A 22,620-nucleotide genomic window follows, 5' to 3' on the forward strand; every position below is an offset into this window, starting at 1 on the left:
GATGACCTAGTTCAAATCCTCTCCACCGTGGGTAGGGATGCCATTCACTAGACCAGGTTGCTCAGCCCTTGAACACTTTCAGGGATTGGGTATCCACAACTTCTCTGGGTAACCTGTTCCACTACATCACCCTCACAGTAAAGACATCTTATCTGATGCTAACACCTTTCGGTTTAAAGTCATTAACCCTCGTCCTATCACTACAGATCCTTGCATCCTTACAGATCCTTACAGACCTTAGCTTTCTTGTAGGCCTCCCCTAGGTACAAAGGCTCTAATAATGACCCCTCAAAGATTTCTCTCCCTCAATAAAACCTCAGCTCTCCCAGCCTTTTCACATAGGAGATGTGCTTCAGGCCTTGGATCATCTTTGTAGCCCTCCTCTGGACCTGCTCTAACAGGTCTTTCTTATACTGGGGGCCCCAGACCCATATACGGTATTCCAAAGAGCAAGAGTAGAGAGGGAGAATTATCCCCCTGTTTGACACACTATTTTTGATGCAGGCTGGGATGCGTTTGGCTTTCTGGGCTGCAAGCGCACATTACCAGGTCATGTTGAGCTTCTCATCAACCAACAGCCATGAGTTTTGCTCCTCAAGGTTGCTCTCAATACATTCTCATCCCAGACTGTACTTGCACTTGTGATTGCCCTGACCCAGGTGCAGGACTTTGCACTTGACCTTTTTGCATTTCCTGAGACTCCCATGGGCCCACCTCTCAAGCCTCTCAATGTCCCTCTGGATGGTATCCCTGCCCTCCAGTGCGTTGACTGCACCACACTGCTTGGTGTCACCAGCAAATTTGTTGAAGGTGCACTCAATCGCACTGTCCATGTCAACAACAGAGATGTTAAATTTGGTTCCAAAAGAAAAAACTATCTGGTGCCATAGCAATCTCCAAAGCTTCTAGTTTATAATTTTAAATACCTGTGTATATTGTACTGAAGTCAGTTTTGTAGAGTAATTAAATGTTTTTAACTGAAATTAACTGTATAACTTATTTGCATAAATTGTGCTGTGAAGCAATTTCAGTGTACACAAGGGACACACTGTTATGTCATCAAAAACTTAGTATGCTTAATACACACAGATAAGACTTATAATGTTAATATTGTTATCATGCCCCAGACTGTGATATAGCTGAGATTAGTGCAGTTGAGGGTAGCTCTGCAAATTTCACCAAGCCATATGTGAAATAAAACTAATGTGATGTGCTAATAGCAGCTCAGAGAATGCATATCAAAATGGAAGTCCTGATTCCTCTTCTTGAGTTCTTTACCTTCAAAATGTGTGATAAATATTTCACCTTCTTTCCTAGAGTTAAGTTCTTCATTTTGCCTCCAAATGGTATTTCCATTCATTTTGCTCCACCTGTATGCTCAAAAGAATCAGCATGAAGTCTTTGGCATTGTTCTGCCATCCTCAAGGCTAAATACTAAGTGCTGTATAAAAAATAAACCACACTTTCACTTCTCTCACTCAAAAACTCACATAATTCTTGGCTAGAAAATATGAATTTTTGAATGTGTTACTTGGAACAACTGGGTATATTTTCAAATGCCAAAAGTTTTTAGCTTACCAATGGAATCAATCGAAATATATAAAATTAACATTAGTTGATTCCAAGGCAGTTGATTCTTTTTAAGCTGAAAAATATTTATTTGCTTACAGACTTTTCTGTGGTCATGTGGAAGTTTGTTCCGTTGCTCTTGGAACAAATAATCACACTGGAAACTTTTTTTCCTTTCAATATTTTGGAAAAAAAAATGCTCTTCAATCTAAAAAAGAAGAGGTTTAATCACCACATCTACTTATTCCCATTCAGTATCCCCTGAGAAGTTTTACTCATCCAAATTCTTACCAATCTTTGTATACTTACTTAAATTGCTCTTTCAAGATGGCTTTACTTTACACTTGCCAACCCTAATACACATTATAATAATATTAGTTTTAGATATCTCAGAGAATATTAGATGTTCCACTATATGAACTTATATGCATCTATATTTACACTCATATTTGTGTTCATGGGATTAGAAAGCCCATTAAAAACTTTGTAAATAAACAGCCTGTCAGTCATAATTATGGACTACTAATCTTTTTCAAAACCAAATGGCTGACTCATAAAAAACAAGGATCTGTTTCGGGAAAGCACAATTTGCAATACAGTTCTTGTAAGTCGAAATTTTCTCAATCACCAGCAGTGAAATAATAAAGTAATTTCTACTCATCTTAATCTTGCTAAAATCTTGAATTAGGTTTACTAGACTAAAAAAAAAACAACCAAAAAAACCCCAATCAAACCAAACCTTTGAAATTATTACTGCAAAAGGGATAGTAACAACAAAAACATAGTTCATTACTTCAAGAACAGATGGAGGAAGATTATTATGGTATCTTAGGCTTGCAGAAATGTGCTTGAGATAAATTCACTAACAGAGCACATAACCCCGTTTATTTTAATCGTTGTGACAAAATCTTCAAGATGAATGTAACAGAAAAACTTTTCTATACATTACATATATTGGTTTTGTCTAATTAGTGTGTAGTGTCTTAGAACCAGAAAAGACTTTCTCTGAGAAACAAATTACATGTTCACATTACAACCACCCAGAGTATCCAGTGATTCCTGCTGACTGGGACCATCCTGGTAGTCCTCTATCCAGATGGAATCCATCTGTAAATTTCCTATTTTTCTTCCACTGCTCATTAATATTTTCTTCTGCATTAGCCAACAGATAGATATGAAGTCTACAGTATTTAGACAGTAGAGAGATCAGAAGAGAGAGAGATAAATAATTTTAAAATTTAATAAAATAATAATTTTTTTGGTGAACACTTCATTGTATGACCCATTAAAAAATTAAAATCCTGTGCCTGCATTTTGCAGCTTTTCTGTTTCTCAGCTACCTTTGTGCATGGCCATGGTCTTCAGTTGTGTCTGTTCCAAACCCTTAAAATATCTGTTGTTTCAGGAGGGCATAGAGAATCAAAGTTTTTCCTGGGATTCTGGGTAGTTTATATGAACAATCTAGTGGTATGTTTCATCTTCCATTTTAACCTTACCATACCCACAAAATCAAAACCCAAAAACTTCCAATTGCACAACATAATGCTTGTTTATATAGTTCAAACTGTTAAGATCAGATAGATAAGGTAAGAAAACTTTAGAAGAGAAAAATAAATTTAGCAAGAAGAAATTGTAAGCAAAATGGAACACCATCCATTACACAGAAGACCTACCAAACCCTTTTGCTATAGTGGATCACAGTCTAATTACCTCACTACTCCAAAATCTCAAAATTATTTTCTGGTAGTGTCTTCTAGTAAATGCCCTCTATGTGAAAAACAGAGAATAGTTACTCTATGTCCTTCAGCACTGAAAAAAAAAAATAAATAAAAAAAAAAAATAAAAATCATGAGATTTTTCCGCACCATTTTTTAAAGATATAGAGCATGGTTGAATGATAGGAGGGTATGGAATACCTAGCCTATTAGAATAGCCAGAAGAAAGCAATTTTGTGTAATCTAGAAGACAAAACAGCAGGAAATACTAGATATGCCTTTGTCCTTCATACACCAAAGGTTGTTAATACTCTTCGATTTCTGCAAGTCTAATAAAGAAAAAAAATGTTTTAGATTTTCAACAAAATTATAACTTAGAACTAGGAAGTTTATTTCCAAAAGACAGTGAAGTATCTGAGCAGACTTTCATTTTTAAAAAAGAAGTAAGCAAGAAGTATCACTGAATTGGAATCTTAACACAGTTACATCTCAGAAGCATGGATTCAAGGAGTTTCTATCTCAAAAGCCATACCTTTTTATGCTAATGACATATAATTTCTGTGTTCTTTCCCTTTATCCTCCAATAAGTTATGTTCTAGGAAAAAAACCCAACAAACGAGTGGTTTTGTATTGTTTTGTTTTTCTCCAGTTCTCCAGCAGGTAGAAGACAATGAAGAAATCTGTGGTGGGATTATGTATATGTTTAATATAATTCATACACAAAGTTTTGAATGAATAAACTGATTTCATGAACTTCTGTTTTATAAGGAGAAAGTAATTTAGTTATTTGAGAACAGGTTGTGTGCAAGATGTTAACCCAGCATATCCATTCACTGTGGAAATATTTCTCTGAAGTATTTTCCCTACACATAATTGCAGTTACAGTCACTAGAATCCCGTTTAACAAAGCATTAAGGCTATTTCAGTCATTGAAATATCATAGGCTTTGCCCATTCTAAGAAAAGGCAAGTATCTCTTCTCAAGTGCTATGGTTCTGAACACAGAAGTATTTCTGAATAATAATAAACTTTAGCATTCCTAATTATGTTCCAGCCGTGAGAACCACCAGAAATCCATTCTATCTAAAACAGTTTAGAAGTATTGAAAGTTTCTATTCCAGCCTAAAAGAATTTATTTGCAATTAAATTCTGTACATTCTGTGCTAGTTCTGAGACAGAACAAGAAAAAAAAAAAAGTATGTGGGTATTATACATGTGAATATATTAATAATCATGAACACCTTCTTGTATTCCTAATGCTATAAAAATCTAATTTAGTAGACTATGAATATACCATATCCAAATTTTACAGCATAGTATGCAATATTGCAATACAGTATGCCACAACATAATACCCATTTATATACTGAAATGAAAATGAAACTTCAAATTCCTTGCTAGGTGGAGGAACACAAAATTCCCGTTTATTAGATAACATCTTCTCCTTGCAATTGTAGCAGTAACCAACAATAATTCTACCAGAAAATTACACAGAAATTAACCACTAACAAAGTTAGCAAAGAAATTATTTCTTCTTTATCCTTCTGACAATACAATTTCTACTGTATTGCTTACACTAGAGTAAAGGTAAAAATGAAATGATAACAAGGAGCTTTAAATTCTCATTTTCTAATATCAGCCATTAAATCACAGAGCGGCTAAAAAAAAGAAAAATTAGAAGTGGTATGAATTGTTAGGCTTGCTTCCTATTGCTATATCATAAGGAATATAGGCTTGATAAGTCTGAATTTCAGTCAGACTACTCTTTATCTTCTACAGGTACTCAATTTCAAGATTCGCAAGCAACGCAAGTAGCATAGCCTCAGAAGTTTGTTCTTGGAGGAGGCAAAAAGGCCATAAAGAACTTCTCTCATGAATAGATAATCTGATACATAGCATATACAAATGAGAATTTCAAAAATAGCACTATGCACATAGTACATTTATGGAACTGATATAGTTACAATGCAGCACTGATCATTGCTATTCAACATAAAACATCGGTCTTTAGATACGTTTAAAAGTTGCCTTTCACAGACAAACCTCAAATGAAGGAAACCAGTGGCACTTGTTTGTCAGTTAGTAATCAGGAGTAATTTCTGAAAAAAAGAGATTCCATGGAAATCAAAAAGCTTTTTAAAACATCTAACTCAAATGAAAAAATGAATTTTAAGTTAAAATTAAGCTTTTGATCATACAAGCATTTATTATGAATAAACAATTTTACTATATGAAAATATGCTGAAATGCATTGAAGAAATTTTTTTGTTCTGGTCAAATCCATTGGTATACTTCTTTAATTAAGAAAATAATGTTTTAGCAGAATTGGATTAATATCAAAACACTGGAAAGCTACCATGAAGTTGGAGTTCATGCATCATTTCCCCTTTCTCTGCTATCTGTGAACTGGTATAAGGACTACCTTGAAGCTAAACAGCATCTCATGGTAACAGTAGAATTTACATGCACCTTGCAGTGTGCTTTAGGACAAAATCAAACAGGTGATTTTTGTTACTGTACACATTAAATACATTATGTCTTATAATAAAAAAGAGTATATCACAAACTAAACTGAGCAGTAGTTACATAATTTATAAAATAGCTTTTCAGTGTTCCAAGGTTTACATTTGTGAACAGCAATTTTGTTGTAAACACTACCAAAGAGAATGATTTTCACCAACTTGGTTTGGATCAAGCTTTGGTCAAATAAGTTCTTTAACATTTCACTTTTGTATATACATTTTTTTCTGAATATCAGAAAACTAAATTGTCTTTTTAATTAAGTATATTTTTCAACAGTGCTGACTGCTCAATAGTCATTGATGTACTGTTTGTGATCTTCTGACTGAGGGGCCTATATTTTATCTAGCAGATAAAGAATTTCTCTTACTAGTTTTTTCAAAGCTAGTGATTATACATGACACTTTCAGAAAGGATAAAAAAACCAAACCAAACCAGACCAAAAAAAACCTACCAGAGTCCAGTATATATGTTCAGGGTTTTGCTATCGTTGCTGTTATTTTCAGTTTTTCATCACTGTCAGGAGTGTAGAAACTTCCTGCTAAGGCTGCGGTGCATGCTGTTTACGAATTGTTGGCATCATTACATTCAAATATAATACTATGTTTTGTTACATAGGATATAAATAATTTTTAAGTATTAGAATGCTCATTTACTACCACAACTGTAAAGTAATTGATAACCTCAGTTGTGCAGCTCAGCCTGCCAAAGAGAAGCTTTTAGAAATAAAAGTTTCCTCCTTTGCCTTTACTCTGGCTCTTGTTACATGAAAAACAAGAAGCTTATTCAGCAAAATGTTGCTTAATCTAAGTCACTGTTAGCTGTAGTAACTGAAGATTGTGACATAAGATAAAGTTCTTAGGAAGTCAGACAGTGAAGTTAATCGGATTCACAAGGATCACTGTCTTTCTCAATCACCTCGTAATATTATATAGATAAATAGATATTTCTTGTACACTAATCCACAATGTCCTGTTTTATTCCTCTTATTCTTCAAACTAAAGTAAACTAAACTAGACTAAAACAAATAGTCTAAATCTGCTCTAAATTTAAATTTAGGATAGTACATTTAGTCTCAAGTATTAGACCCAGAGAAGTCTACACTTCTTCGAAATGTACACATTTAGAAATTAGCACAAATTTCTAAACCACAAGGAACTTCTCATACAAATCATGTAAAAAATGGAATATATACAAAATGGATATATAAATGGAAATGAGAGAATCTCAATAACATTTGCTTATTTGTCATCTGTTCTCTATTCAACAGGGGAAAAAAAGACTTTTTCTAAAGCTTTCTGTAATCACACAACTAAAGTAAAAACAACTTATACTTGAGGTTCTGTCTTAATTACTCTGAGAGTTACTACACCTAAACCATGTTATCTTCTACTACATGCATTTAGTAACACCATTCTCTCATCTCACCATCTATAACGCTGCTAATGCTGATGATGCTTTTGAGAAAGCACACAGGACCACTCTTGAGGAGAAAAGGCAACGCAGAAAGAATCGTGCCTTGCAGAATATACCATCTAAGGAGTCTTTCTGCTGTGCCTTTTGCAACCGGACATGCCTGTCTCGTATCGGCCTTTTCAGCCACCAACGCACTTGTAACAAACGTGGGTAGAGCCCTTCCCAAATCTTCATTCACAAAGCCCAGCCATGATGATGATGATGACTCTCATCTCACTGCTTCAGGACCACAACAGAATAAAGACGCTCAGTCACACTTAATACTGTCTTTTTTACCCTTCAAAATGCAATGCTAAAGAGCAAATGTCAATGTTTCATGACCTTCATACCAGTAGTTTGGTCTTTGGGGCATTAAACTGATTCTATTTATCCTGGCATAGTAAAATCTGACATGATCCTTAGTGTCATTCCCTGAAAACCTTCACATCACCAAGAGCCAACAATAAAGAGGTTTTCCACAATAAAAGTTTTGTTTAAACAGTTCAAAGCACAGTATTTTAAACTTTTCTCACTAGACATTATACTTGTCAAGGTCACATGTTTACAACAACTTCAAACAGATCCCATCTATAGTAATTCTACTTCTCTATACATACATTCCCTTAAGCACACTAACATTAATTAAAACAAAGCAAAAAAGCCAGTAAAAAAAAGTGGTCAAAGAAATGCAGTTACAGAATTCAGTTTTGCCTTTCTACAGACATTCTCTGAAATACACAGACATATGTAAAAGAAAATGTTGCACTCATATTCTACAGAAATGATACTGAGACTTCTCAAAAGCCTAGATAAGAACTTGCTGAGCACACAAGATTTTTTTATTCATGTTTAATTAATATAACACTTGGACACATTGACATTTATTTATAATCATGCGCTGTTGGAGCAACTCCACTTATACTGAGAGAACTAAGAAGTGCTGCATAATTGTACATAATCATTAAAATTTAGTCTAGGTTCTTAAGGTACTAAAAGACTTCTCAGGAAAATATGCAGTTTACTTACTCTTCAAAGTCAGATCCAAATAACCATGAGCATTTCTGGTGGCCAATCACTTATGAGATGAGAAAACAATTTGAAAAGCAGAAGAGTAGTTGATTTCTTATTAATATCTTATGCTATAATTTCCTACAGAACAGAAATATTTCCAGCTAATATTTCTTTCTAACAGTTTCTCTGTTAAACCTATGTAGAAGCATTTAACAGAGAAGCTCATCTGAGATCCATAATGAAAATGGGAAAATAAATTGACCTAATTCGATAAGAATAAAATGAATATAACTTCCTACCATATTCTTTCCTGCAGTACAGCACAGAAGTTTAGGTTAACATACTTTAGAAATATTTGGTGACATTTCCTTCATGAGTACAGCTCTTACATCATTGCTATTTAGTTGTCAGCCAAGAAAGAAAAATCTACATTTATAGGTGCAGGGCAAAATAACTAAAACATTTTCAAAATTGTAACCAAGTAAGTATTTCAGAATTGAGAATAAATACTTTTTCTGTTGATCTTACAATCATAAATAAAAAGAAATTTCAGCAACAATTATGTTTCTTCAATAAGGCTTCTTTTTTACCATATTTGTAACACTTATATCCAATTCTTCACTCTAGTGAGGATACATTGAAAGCTTTCTGGAACTAAAGAAAGTCACTGTATTTTAAATTGCTTAAGCTAAAACTATATCTTCTCTCAAAGGCAACTTCTCACATAATTGCAATAAATAAATCAAAGAAAGATATGATTGGTATTTAAAATTTTGTTTATTGCATTTTGATTCCTGGACACATTTGTTAAAAGTAACATGAGTTAACTGTAATGTACTGCCATAGTTAACTGTAATGTACTGCCATAGCCTAAGACTTCAGATTGTACTTTAGGATTGTTGATTTTTGGCTGGGTTTATTTTTCTTGGGTTTTAGACTCTGCTATGTACCAAAAGCTAAGCAAGAAAAATCAACAGCGACAAGGAGTAATAGCATTGGTTACACATTAAGCTTTCCTCCTCTTAAGGATGCCAAAAGGAATATTATCTTAGGATAAGATATGAGAGAGAGAATCTGTTAACTATAACTGAATATTACTCATATTCCTCAGATGGCAAGAAGCTTTATCGCATTTTCCTCTATGCTACCCTGAAGGCCTCCTTCTAATCAATTCACATAAAAACAAAAGCAAAAAGATCTTTTCAAAGGAAACTGAAATTAAGGCTTAATTTATGAGTCCTATCAAGAGAAGTAGAAGTGTATCCTCATTAAATAGAAACTATGGTATATATTTATAAGCACAAAGAATAATTTCATTTATCATAACACAAAGTGATATTACAAACTTTACATAAAGACCTTGATCCGATGCTTTTACTGTCCTGTGGATGAGTTCTCACACACACTCTGACAGTTCTCTATCTGCAAACAGGATATTGAGATGAATACCTGGAACACTCTTCAATCTGTCTTTGTATCCTAGAAACCCCTGGAGACAGCACTGCACTCTAAAGAGCAAAAAGTAACTGAGATGCAAGTCTACTCAGATTTTTGGAGAGAAGAATTTAATCTTTCTCTACAACCTAGCCAATGACAGTGCCTGTAACAACTAGAAAAAAAGAAAGCTATCTATTTGGCACACGCTGTTTTAAACACAAATTCGGATCAGTGGCAAACAATGTTTAGTTCCCTTCTTAAATTAAAGGGTAAAAGATTTATTTTTGCTCCTCCATCCCTTTATTGTTTTTTGAATGAAACATATTACCAATGACATGCATACAGTATGTGTTTGCAACAGATTTTAAAAATAATTGTTTTTTCTCCATTTTAGTCATGTGATAAACTAGTCCTCTCTTACTATTAGAAGATATGCATATTTCAACTGGGGAATAGGTATGAGGAATGAAGGAGACAGATTTACTTTGAGTTGTAATTTCAAAGAATTCTAAAGCATACCATTGGAACATAACAAGGAAATAAACCGGTTTTAAATTGAAGACATAAAAGTTCTGATTTTAACATAAAATCGTATTTCAGTGAGATTTACTGGAGTTCCATTAAACACAGAAAATTTTTAGGTAGATTCAACATCAGTGGATGTATACATGCTTTGTCAAAACCATATCATCAGGCCACTCCAGCATACAGGTAAGTAAATTTGAAATCTGGTAAGTGGAGTACCATTTTATGAAGAGATTATTCTGATAAATATAAGTGGCTGACAGAAGCCTTTCACTGGTTTTGGGCTTGATGCATAGGTGTCTTCCTTCTCTTTAAGTAATGTATGCTAAACATCCACGTTGTTTTCCTTACTAAACATGTGTTTTTTTCCCTGAAGTAAGTGTTCATATAAGTGTGCTGCACACAATTGAAAATTTTAGTTTACTATGGTATCTGGAAGTTTTATACCTACTATCTTTCTTCACATCCACTCAAAAAATATGGGAAATGCACAGCAATACATCACTGTCTTACATATTCTGTCAATGGGCCTATATGCCATTGCATATTTAGGGGCAAATATTGAACAGTTCAATTTATTAATTTTCTGAGGAAGAATTTTCATTATTAACTGATTTGATACTGCCCCACATAATTAATTGGCAACAAATTGGCAGGTCGATCACTCAGTGGGTAAGGAATTGGTTGCATGGTCACACTTAATGAGTTTGGTCAATAGCTTGATATGTAGGTGGAGACATTTGAGAAGTGGTACCATTCAACAGTCTGTACTGGGACCACCACAATTTAACATCTTTGTTAGGAACATGGAGAGTGGGATTAAGTGCACACTCAACAAGTTTGTGGATGACATAAAGTTGAGTGGTGTGGTTGATATTACAAAGGAAAGTGATCCATCCAGAGGGACTCTGACAGGCTTGAGAAGCGGGCCTGCGCTAACCTTATGAAGTTCTTTAGAGCAAAATATAAGGTCCTGCACCTGGGCCAGAGTAATCCCAAACGTGGATACAGGTTAGGCCATGGGTGGATAGACAGCAGGCCTGAAAAGATGTGGATGAAAAACTGAATATGACCCAGCAATGTGCACTTGCAGCCCAGAAAGCCAACCATATCCTGTGTTGTATCGAAAGCAGCGTGACCAGCAGATCAAGAGAGGTGGTTCTGCCTCTCTGCTCTCATGACATTGCACCTGCAGTACTGCATCCTGCTCTGGTGTCTCCAACATAAAGAGACATGGATCTGCTCAAATGGGTCCAGAGAAGAGCCACACAGATGATCAGGGGTCTGAAGCACCTTTCCTGTGAGGACAGGCTGAAAGAATTGGAGTTGTTTAGCATGGAAAAGGGATGACTCTATGGATTCCACCAGGAAAGATAGGGAGGCTTTCTTTATCAGTGATAATAGGACTTTAAGCTGAAAGATGGTAGTTTTAGATCAGATATTAGGAAAAAATTCTTCACTGTGAGAGTAGTGAGACACTGGAACAGGTTCCCTAGAGAAGCTGTGGATGCCCCATCCCTGGAAAGCGTTCAAGGCCAGGTTGGATGGGTCTTTGAGCAGTCTGGTCTAGTGAAAGGTGTCCCTATCCACAGGTGTTTGGAGCTGGGTAATCTTTGAGTTCCCTTGCAGCCCTGACCATTCTATGATTCATTCTGTGATTTTCCAAGACAGATTTAAATATTATCTGAGAATGGATTCCATTAATCCTTGGAGAAAATCTAACAGCAAAATTTTTGTTAGTATGTTACACTATCCAAAAGTCATATGACAATGCACACTGAACTGCAAAGTCAGAAAGGGAAAAGAGTGTTTAAGAAATTATTTTTGTCCTTCAGGGAAGATAACACACAGTATTTTCTGTATAGTATCTGTCTAGATAATTGAAATAAAATGACACTATATATTATATTTCACTGCAATTCAACACATCAGATAAAGTAGACTTGGCTCAAAATGTTCATTTCCAGAGTGCCTAAAGGGGACAGTTACAACTTTTCTGCCAAACCGATTTCTGCTGTGCTCAAACAGTAACAAATTTCAAATGACAGCATATGCTTAAAAATTCCAAATTAAAACACTGTATGCATTACTTGCAAAGTGATTTATCAAGCAACTGACTGTGACTGACTGCATTTTCTTTTCCTTTTTTTTGTTTCCTTGATTATCCTCTTATAAGTTTTTTGCAGATGCGCTTTGCGCCAAACGTGTGAACAGTAATTACAGTAAAGTTTTCTTTAAACATAATTTCATAAGTTGTCAGAGAAATAATTTTGATGTTATAAACAGATTCATAGCATTTCAAACAGATTTAGGGCATCTTACTAGGATAGCTAGGAAAAAAAGAAAGAGTGTTTTTGGAAATCAAATACAGATTTAGACACTACTGCTCATTAACTACCAGAACAAAAGTATTTCAGTAACAGTATATGGAAACACTTGAGGTGTGTCAGTTGGTTGTATTTTTATAGACTAATAAGACATATTTTCAATGAAACTGTATGTAGTGCTTAGTGTTATGAACTTGCACTTGGAGGAGGTGCAAGGTTCACCTCCACTAAGGTTATGGGTGCTTGTAAAAGTAGCCAAGAATGCTTTTCCTCACTCTTCCTTCTTCCATCAATAACTGCATAAATCTAACAACTTCCTAACAGCTTTCTCTCCTGCTGATATGAAGTTTGGAGTGAAACTGTATATACTTTCTCAAACGGTAAGAGAGAGGTCATGCACTGTTCCCTCGTTCACTGTCAGTATGTACTTCAACAGAGGCTGTACAAGGCATGGCAGTAACAAGATATTGTTTCATAAACCGTTGTTGAGTACTGGGAAGAGATGTCAAGTCATTTTCCATGAAAATTTAATGTCCTATTGCTATGGCAACAGAAATTCAGGTTATAAACATATTAGCTGTTTTAAAAAATGTGGGGTTTAGGCATTCTAGAATGGGATAGTTGACAATACTGCCTTTTGATGCAATCATTGCTAAAAAAGAGCACTAAAAGGCCTTTCATTTAATATGCAACAGTTCTGGTGGCAAAGTGGCTTGAGCTAACTGCCTTCCTGATCTTTTTTTTTCATACGAAGAGGAATTTGCTTTCAATCCTTTCAGCATTTCTCTGCTACTTTGACTGCAGATACAAGATAAATGGGTATATGATTATATTTACAGAATATAAATTACTTCGGGTCACACAGTCACGTCTTCTATAAGGAGGTATGCTGTTTGTAGAGAAGGTTATTGTTAGTTCTATTATGTGACCATAAAATGCTGAATTTTTCATACAGTTAAGAGCCTGTGGTACTAAAAGCCTTTGATAACTTACAGTCAGCTTGTGAAAAGCAACAAGTAAAAAAGCCTGGCAGATTTGTTTCACTGAACTAGGAAGTCTTTTTCATTTGATCTCTTCAGAAAAGAAATATCTGTTTCAGACGCCACAGAAAAGAAAGGTAGGATCATATTTTACCAATAAAACCTGCTGTGTAAGAATATCCAAGACTTCCCTAAATAAATACCAGCTACCTACATGCTAGTTGCACAAAGACATTTTATCACATTTTAATGAATTGCTGTGGCAAATGAGGATTCCTGGTGAAAGTAACTCTCTGGTACTGAGTTTCCTTTTTATGAGATTTGGAGGGGGAAAAAAATTGTTCTGCAAGCTCAAGCATTTAAAAATCTGGTTTCCATTAAAATCTTGGTGCCTTAGCTCTGGATCGTTAATCACTGCATCTAGTCCATCAGCCCATCACCAATGTGGTGTAAGTAAAGAGGAAATGTTACTGCAGGATTCATTGTCCATGACTGCCTCAGTAAATTGCTCAGTTTGAGTGTTGAAACTATGACATCACTCGTGGTGAATAACCTAACTTCTCATCTATCAAGCAGAGACTAAATCAATTCAGTATATTACTTTGAGGATATATACCTAATCTCTGGGAAAAGTTACCCTGTATCTCTACACCACAGTTTTCTTTGAAAAAATTTATATAAAAAAAGGTAGTTAGATGCATTAAATGACCTAACTATTGAAAATATAATCTAATTTTACTGAACAAGTAATTCCATAGAATGCGAAAAAATAGAAAATCACAGAACAGTTTTTATATATAAAATTGTACAGTTCTGTAAAGTAATAATCATAAACTTTACTGTGCTACAAATTGTGAATAGATATGTAACTTCTGAATAGATATGTTGAGATAACTCATCATCATCTCATGAGCAGGCTTTGTATCTCACTCTAAACCTCATCTGGCACCTTACTGTAATGTAGAACTCTAGTTTTTTTCAGTTGGTTGTCTTCTTCTGTGATTCATAAGCATCACTGAAATGAATTAGGTCATTTATCAAGTGTGCAGAGAATTTTCCAGCCTCTTTCCTGGTCTCCAGACTAGTCCTTGCTTGCATCATAGTTTCTCAGTCCTATATTTTGACTCCTTCACTCTCAGTTACACCCCTTGCCCTAGAGTTGCTCATTACCAAACTCTTCAAGAAAACTCCAAACAAACTAGATGTAATTGACATCTGCATATTGAGACTAACAATTTTAGTCCTTCCTAAACTACTTTTGGGGAATGTCAGACAGGATAAATCGCTCCTCTGGGTCCAGTACAAGGGAAAGGACAGTCTATCATATTTGCTATTTTCCCGTCTTTCCAGCACACATCTTGAGCCAGAACTTCCCTATCTCTGACTAGAGAAATCTGGATGCTCTCTGAAGCTGACCTAGTAACTACAGTCATTCAATAAACATAAGTACATTCAGGAATTCAAATTTTTCTTGATGGTCCCTGTTAGACATAAATCCCACAGACATCAGAAGATTTTGTTTTAAAATTGCTACCGTGAAACATATTGCATACATTGAACCGGATCCTCTTTTAGAAGGTCAAGCCTGCTTTGGCAAAACTGAAGTTTATCTACCAAAACATATGTGATTGTTTTCTATAAAACACCTGTTGATGTGTAAACCAAAATGCCATTATCTAGGATAATCTCTGTCAGCTCTTTCAGTCTTTGTGTGTATTTCACAATAGAAAAAAAATCCAAACAAACCACGAAACAAAAAACCCACAAACAAAAAACAAACAAAACCTCCCAAAACACCAGCACAAAAAAAATCTGAAACAAGACAAAAACAAAGAAAAAAAATCTACAAGCATTACAACCAATAAAGACTCCTATAAATTCTTTTAAAAGGTCTATTTGTGAAACACAATGTGGATCTTGAATATTGATATTGAAGTTCATCACATCATGAAAAGATCCTTGGAAAAATCATGAACAGAAGAAAAGAAAGCTTTAGCTGAATATTTTCAATAGAATTTCAAATACAGAATAAACGAGGTAAATTAAGGTTGTGAAATCTAAGTACCTCTTCATAACTGGTTAAGAAGACTCAGTTTTAAACAACTACACTCATTTGAAATTATCATACGCAACATTTTCGAGTGGATACAGAAGTTACATATTTCTCTGTACAGGTCCAAACTAGACTGTACTTGCTATTTTTTTTCTATAGCTGGGATGAAAATTAAGAAATGGAGCAGTAGCTAAAAAAGTGCTTGCTATTGTATTTACTTTTTTCAAATACAGAAATTATTTAGTGACAAATAAGATATATGAAACTCAATAGTGTGACAGTAAGGCAGAATTAAAAATTACTGAAGATTAATTTAAATGGGATTTCCTACCATTCCCTCATGAATATATGAAATAAGACAAAATAAGAGTGATTTAGATTGAGAAGGTAGTGAGATATCATAGTCTTACATAAATCAACATTCAAAAAAGTTTGACTAATTAATTTTTTATTAATTTTTTATTCACTTTATTCACTTGGATCATTTAAATTACCCGTAACAGTAACATGCAGATCATTAAAATTGTTTCAATAGGATCAACATCTTTAGTAGTTTCAATATTCTCTATGGCATTAAAGCCACTTTTGAAAAGCCATGTATGAAAAAAATATCAGGAGCATTTTGTTTGACTGAAGAAAATGGTATGTATACCAAATTATATCAAATATAGTGGCATAGTTAAAGCAGTTGTCACTAAAAAGGCTAAATAAGAAGTGAAATTTTAGAAATGAAATATTCTTACTTTTTATTATAATAGGCATCTGAGAGTTATAAAAAAATTAAAATATTATTGCACTTTTTTTTTCCTGGGTGTCAGTGAATTTAGTGTTGTACTTCATATATAGAACCAAAACCAAATGAGGGTAAGGTAAATAGTTACATGCGCCCCAAATACTTACTGTGTTTTGAGTTACTACAAACCATAAAGGTTAATGTAAAAGACAAAAGCCGCACAACATGTCAAATCTGTGGCCCGAATCATTAAACATTATAATTTTCTGAAAGAGTTCAGAGACCTTGAAAGCACTGATAGAATAATATCTATCACCTTTATTTCTAATTCTACAATTACATTTAAACTGCACTTGATTATTCTGGGATCCCCAAAACAGTATTAATCAGTCTAGTTAAGACCAGTCATTTCACAACTCTCTTTAAATAATTTAATTACAAGATATGTGACTAAGATAGGAAGCTAACTTTTCTTCTTGAAAATCAGTGGTCTGACTGGCTCTTTTTTAATTTGCTTGACAAACATTTTAGTTAACACAGTTACGGTGGATTCAAAATCAGACAAAATAAAAAAATGTATAGCAGAGACAGTAGCAGACATTCTGTGAGACTGCTGGCATAGTCAAAATCTCATTTTTAACCTGCAGCTTGAGGCAAACAGTAGCTTTCTAAAACTTACAGATCTGTATTAGGAAATAATCCTGGACAGTGACACACAACTGTTTCCTTTAGTCTTTAAATGTTAAATTGATAGAATGATGGAATAGCTCAGGATAGAAGAGACCTCTGGTGGTCATCTAGTCTGATTCCTTTCCTGCAGCAGGGTAAACCAGACCAGGTGGCTCAGGCTCTCTCAAATAGTGAGTAGATATTCTTACATCTCCACCAATGATGCAGTGTGAGAGACTGGACTGGTATATCACTAGATTGATTAATTATTGTGTCAGATCTACTATCTTGTCTGTCTGTGAGTCAGTGGAGGGACCACAGCCGGGTCTGCAGCCTCACAGCAGTGTCAGAAGATACATGGTCTGCAGCCAACCTGGTGGCCCAGAGTGCACATGGCAGTATCAGGAACCATTTGGCTGGGCTGTCAATTGAGGAGGGTCCCTCTGGTAAGCCCCCACACCATGCCCCCAGAGTCCCTACAGTACTCCTCACTTCGGCTAGGGGGACAGGGAGTGGTCAGGGGATCAGATATCCCACCTCAGCAGGGTGGCCATGATAGAAACCATATAAAAATAGGGGCACAGCGTTCCATCTTGTCCTGCCTTCTCTCCCGGGATCTGCCACCTTGTGACCTCTTGGTGGTAATTATTTTTCTCTCTCTTTCTTCTCTCTTTTCTTCCTCTACTCTTTTCTTTCTCTTGTGGGTAACTTAAAACTGATCGGCTGTATTTCACTAAGCCAATGGTTGATGATTGCTGGGTACCTTTGTGTAATGCTTCTCATTTGCTTGCTCTCCTGTAAAACGTTTTACCAAAACACCTATTTTTTCACTAAATTAAAAGAAGCTATCTTGGTAAGTGCTTGTAGCATGTTCTCTTTATGCTATTCAAGGTACCAAAGAACTAAGAGTCTGCAAAATTTTTGCGTGGGCAAATTGTTGGGAGTCTAAATATAAGTAAACCACTCAGCCAAATGCATGGCTTTGGGACTGCTGCTTTACATGCAGATTCCACTATCTCCCTAAGTACTATCCCTATGTTTCTCCACTATATAGCTCTTGTGGTTTAGGAATGGTACTCCCCAATTCAGTGCACCCGCTGAGACTCTCCCAAACAACGCTGCCACTCTTTCACTCCCCTTTCCTCTCCCCCTTCCCACCACAGCAGGATGAAGTTGAGAATTGGAGGCACAAGAGGTGAAGATCACAGGTTGAAATAAGAACAATTTACTGGAAACATCAATGAGACAAGAAAACCAACATTAACAGCAAAAATATTAATACCAAAATTATACAAAAGAGTGATTCACACGCAAAAATGCTCACCACAGACCCAAAGACAGAGACCCTTCTTCTTGGAAGCCAGAGAGTCCCTTACCCCTGCCCCAGCAATGGTGTGAGGTGGTATAGAATAGCCTCCTAGCCATGCCCATATAGATCCAGGCTTTGTTCCACCACAGCTCCTGCAAGAAATAACGTCTGTCCTGGCCAGAACCAGGACAGTAGCAAGTTTTTTCCCTATACCTAGTCAGAACTTTCTTCTTGCATGTTGTGACCCTTTCCATTGGCCTTTTGCTGTATACGTGTAAGAGACTGGCTGTGTCTTCTTTACACTTTTGAGTTATGAAGATCAAAATAATATCTTTCCAAAACCTTCTCTTACCTAGGAACTAAGTTCCTTCAGCTTTTGTTAGTTCACCGTGTGCTTCATCCCCACACCAGCTTTGTAACACTTGACTGGACTTACACATGTATGTCTACATATTATCTGCACTGGGGAGCCCAGAACTGAATACAGGTAGACCCTCACCCTTTCTGAATAAAGGATATCACTTCCCTAGGAATCCTGGCTAGCACCCTTGCTAAAGTAGCCCAGGAGATGGAGGGTTAATTTGTCACAAAGGTGCAGTGCTGGTTCGTGTTTAGTTCTTGTTAACCAGGACACCCAGAATTTTCTCTGTCAAGCTGCATTCCAGTTCATGAACTCCAAGTCTGTACTGGAGAGCATTTATTAATCTACAGATGCACGGCTTGGCATTTCCCTTTGTAGAATTTCACAAGGAACCTGCTTGCCAGTTTCTTGAGCTTTTCCACACTCCTATAGTTATTCAACCCTGCCTTACAGCATATTAACCATCCTCCAAACTGGTGTTGACATCATATTTGATGTTGACCACAAACTTGCTTGGAGTGCACTATTTGTTGTCACAGACGTTACACAAAACATTGAACAACAGTTAGTCCTCTATCCACTCTAGATTTCAACAATTTGATTTTAAGAGACTATGACAAAGGTCTTACATGTAAATGAGATCCAGTTCTCTCCCTTTTAACACTCGAACTACTGATCCCATCCCAGAAGGCAATGGGTTCAGATAAGTATAATTTGACTTGGTAAATCCCTACTAGCTTCTTCCCCTTGTTTTTGATGTCTTCAAAATGTTTTTCAGGAGGATTTGCTCCACAATTTTCTTGAGGCCTGTGTGAGATACCAGATTTGTATCTCACTGGACTATTTGACTGTCAGGTCAAATCAATCATCTTGTTTATGTGCCTGTGTGGAGGGAGGAGGTCCAGGCCTCAAGCATCGGTGTCCACATGGTAAGGCCCAAGCCAACCAGGCCTCCAGGACTGGAAGGCACATGGCACTGGAACCACACCCGTCAATCAATAAGGCCTGCCTGGTAGCCTGCCCACACTATGTCTCCTGGAGCCTCTGATTGGCTCCAGCAGCCCTCACTCCAGCTAGGAGGGCACTGAGTGGTCAGTGAATCGGATGTCCTGCCTGGGGGGAGTGGCCAGAGAGCCAAACCATATAAACAGACACAAAGGGCCTCCATCTTGTTTAGCCCTCTCTCCTGGAAGTTGCCAACATGTGACCTCTTAGTGGTAACTATTTGTCTCTCTTCTCTCTTTCTTCACTCCTTTCTTCTTATCTCTTTTCTTCTTTTACTCTTTTCTTCCTCTTGTGGGTAACTTAACACCAATGAGTGATATTTCACTAAGTTGTATGGGGGTGGTGTTTGCTGGTGTTCTAGTGTAATGTTTTTCCTTGGTTATATGTTATTCCTGTAAACCCTTTTGCCAAAACACTTATTTTCTCACTAAATTAAATCTCTTGGGAAATGCTTGTAGCATGTTCTCTTTTTGCTATTCAAGGTATCAAAGAGCCAAAGGCTTTGCAAGAGTTTTTGTGTTAGCCATAACTCTTAGAGTCAAATAAAAGTAAAACTCCCGGTAAAGTTTGAGGCTTCAAGACTGGGGCTTTACAGCCTGGTGTGAGGCTGAATAACCTGTAGGTCTATGGATCTTCCTTCTTATTTCTGAAGATGGCTATGACATTAGCATTCTTCCTATTATCAAGAATTACCTACCAATCAGCTTATACACCAAAATATCTAAGTATTAAAAACTTAAGTGTCATTAGAAAATCTGTGTTCCTGATATTCTGATTCAGACAAATATTTGGTCATAACTGTACTCAGAATAAGTTTTGACTGCTTATTCTCTCCAGGAAACCCCATCTGAAACGTATTCAACTTTTCCACTGCTTCAGATAGCACTTTTTTCACTCTACAGCAATTTGAAGGGACAAATAACTTCAGTCAAACAACACTGTTACATACTGGTTTAATGATTAATATGATCTCATTGGATGAATTCTTGGACTTTGCACGTTATACTTATCAGCTTTAAAAATGGCAATAGCATGGGGCAACACAAAACCAGATTCTTGAGGAAAAAAAATCTTTTTATTAAAACAATTAAATGTTTATAATCAAAATGCTTCCAAATAGACATCTATGCATTGTTTTACTTCCATGTCAATTAAACAGTTCAGAAACTTGCTCTTCTCAACTGTTTACTTTATATTTCCAAGATAAAAACAACCTGAAGGAAAAACAAACTATAGTTGCTTTGGGTCCTTTACTGAGAAAATAGACAGAAAACTAATTCCAGCAAAAAGGAAGCAACAAACTGAAATTTTGCTTCTCAAAAACTACACCTTCTTGCAATTAGTTTCTTTCCCACCTGAACTTAAAGGTTTTTGTTGTTGGATCTGAGATCTGTAACTCGGTAACCAAAAAGATCCTTCAGTTTATCTTCAGCTCTTGTTTTCAGCAGCTCTCCATGTCTGTGAGGATCTTTATTGAGTGAAGGTAGTTTGCTATCCCTAATGGAATTTTCCATATAATTTTTTTTGATGTTTAGACCAGATGAGTGATTGTTTTATCTCCCTTTGTGGTCTATTTTCTGTTTAGTTTAACTCTTCTATTAATAGGTCATTTTCTTCCTTCTTTTTCCCTTGTTGAAATTGTTCAGCAGATGCCAGATTTCTCAGAAGTACCACCCAGACTTTCCTAAGGGGCTTCACTACCACATTAGAATATTATCACACTACAATGTAACAACCATAGTTTCAAATATACAAGAAAACTTTAAGACCCATGGAATAGAAAATATTTCTCTGAACAAGTTACTTGTTTAATGAGGAATAGATATTGCTGAAATTAAACTTCTAGAACAGTGAATTGAACAACGATACAAACTTAGGAAAAAAGATTTCACAACAGCTAATATGTTGTGTTTATCTAACATATCACATTAAGATGAACTTCATTTCCCATCTCATCCACGAGGTTTCATTCCAACTGCAGTTTGCCTCGTGTAAAATGGAGGATAGAGATTAAATTACTAAATCGGGGGAGTAACTTCCTGTAATTCTGCTAAAAATTACTAATAACTAAAGAACACAAGTTTAATTAAAAATAGTCTGCAAAAGAAGTATAAAATAGCTATAACAAGATAAAAAATTAAACAGAAGGTTGTCTTTTTTTCTATCTTTTCTGACAAATGAAGTTTCTAAGTTGTGCCTAATTGATACAGTTTAGAGCAAATATACTAGAAAATCATAAACTAAAGTTTAACATCTGCTTCCTTTCTTTAAATAGATGAATGCTTCCACCTTCCTGACTCCCACAATGGCATGATCTGGAATGGACTTTCCCAATTAGAATTGACAGTTATATCCTACAACTGGATGCATTTTTTCATTAAATACTTTTTTGTCATCCTTATTTTGCAATAATTAAGATTTGTTGACTTTCTGGACATGATGTAAAGTTTGCAGTTTAGAAAGGATGCCAAGAAAAAACAAACTGCCTAAAGGGTGGTGTGAAGTGTGATTTTTCTTATTGATACTATGGCACTTTTCTTACAGTAGTTTAAGTTATTCTTTTTGTTGGTTTTTAATAGGCTATTTTTTCTTATTTAAACAGATGTTTAAACATATGCAAAGAAATGCTCAAAAACAGTAACAATATAACTATCACATTTGTTTATAACCTTAACATATGTTCAACAAACACAATGGCTCTTCAAGTCATTAGAAAACTTGCAATGAAAAACCAAAAAGTATTTTGGGGATGATGAACATGTGTAAACTTAAGGTAGAAAAGACTCAAGGTATTTCAGACTCTTATTCAGAGAAGAGTCAATATCTTAACATAAACTAAGTCTCATCAAAATGATCCACATATAGATATAACTGTTGGTTCAATAATACTGGTGTTTTCCATAAATAAAAAATAAACAGACATCATGGAGTACAACGAAGAGACACACAAAG

General features: G+C 35.5%; 1 protein-coding gene and 1 long non-coding RNA gene across 43 annotated transcripts in view; one reads left to right on the forward strand and one right to left on the reverse strand.

Annotated features, from left to right (window-relative positions):
- The window catches only part of PTPRD (protein tyrosine phosphatase receptor type D), a 1,166,099-nt gene that overhangs the window by 1,047,878 nt on the left and 95,601 nt on the right, over window positions 1-22,620 (reverse strand). The gene's annotated exons all lie outside the window — the stretch shown is intronic.
- Window positions 19,777-22,080, forward strand: LOC116780981. Its single transcript, XR_004354738.1, has 2 exons — window positions 19,777-19,880; window positions 21,944-22,080. It is a non-coding gene; the product is annotated as an uncharacterized LOC116780981 (long non-coding RNA).

The sequence above is a fragment of the Chiroxiphia lanceolata genome, chromosome Z (assembly GCF_009829145.1).
Source record: "Chiroxiphia lanceolata isolate bChiLan1 chromosome Z, bChiLan1.pri, whole genome shotgun sequence".
NCBI lineage: Eukaryota > Metazoa > Chordata > Aves > Passeriformes > Pipridae > Chiroxiphia > Chiroxiphia lanceolata.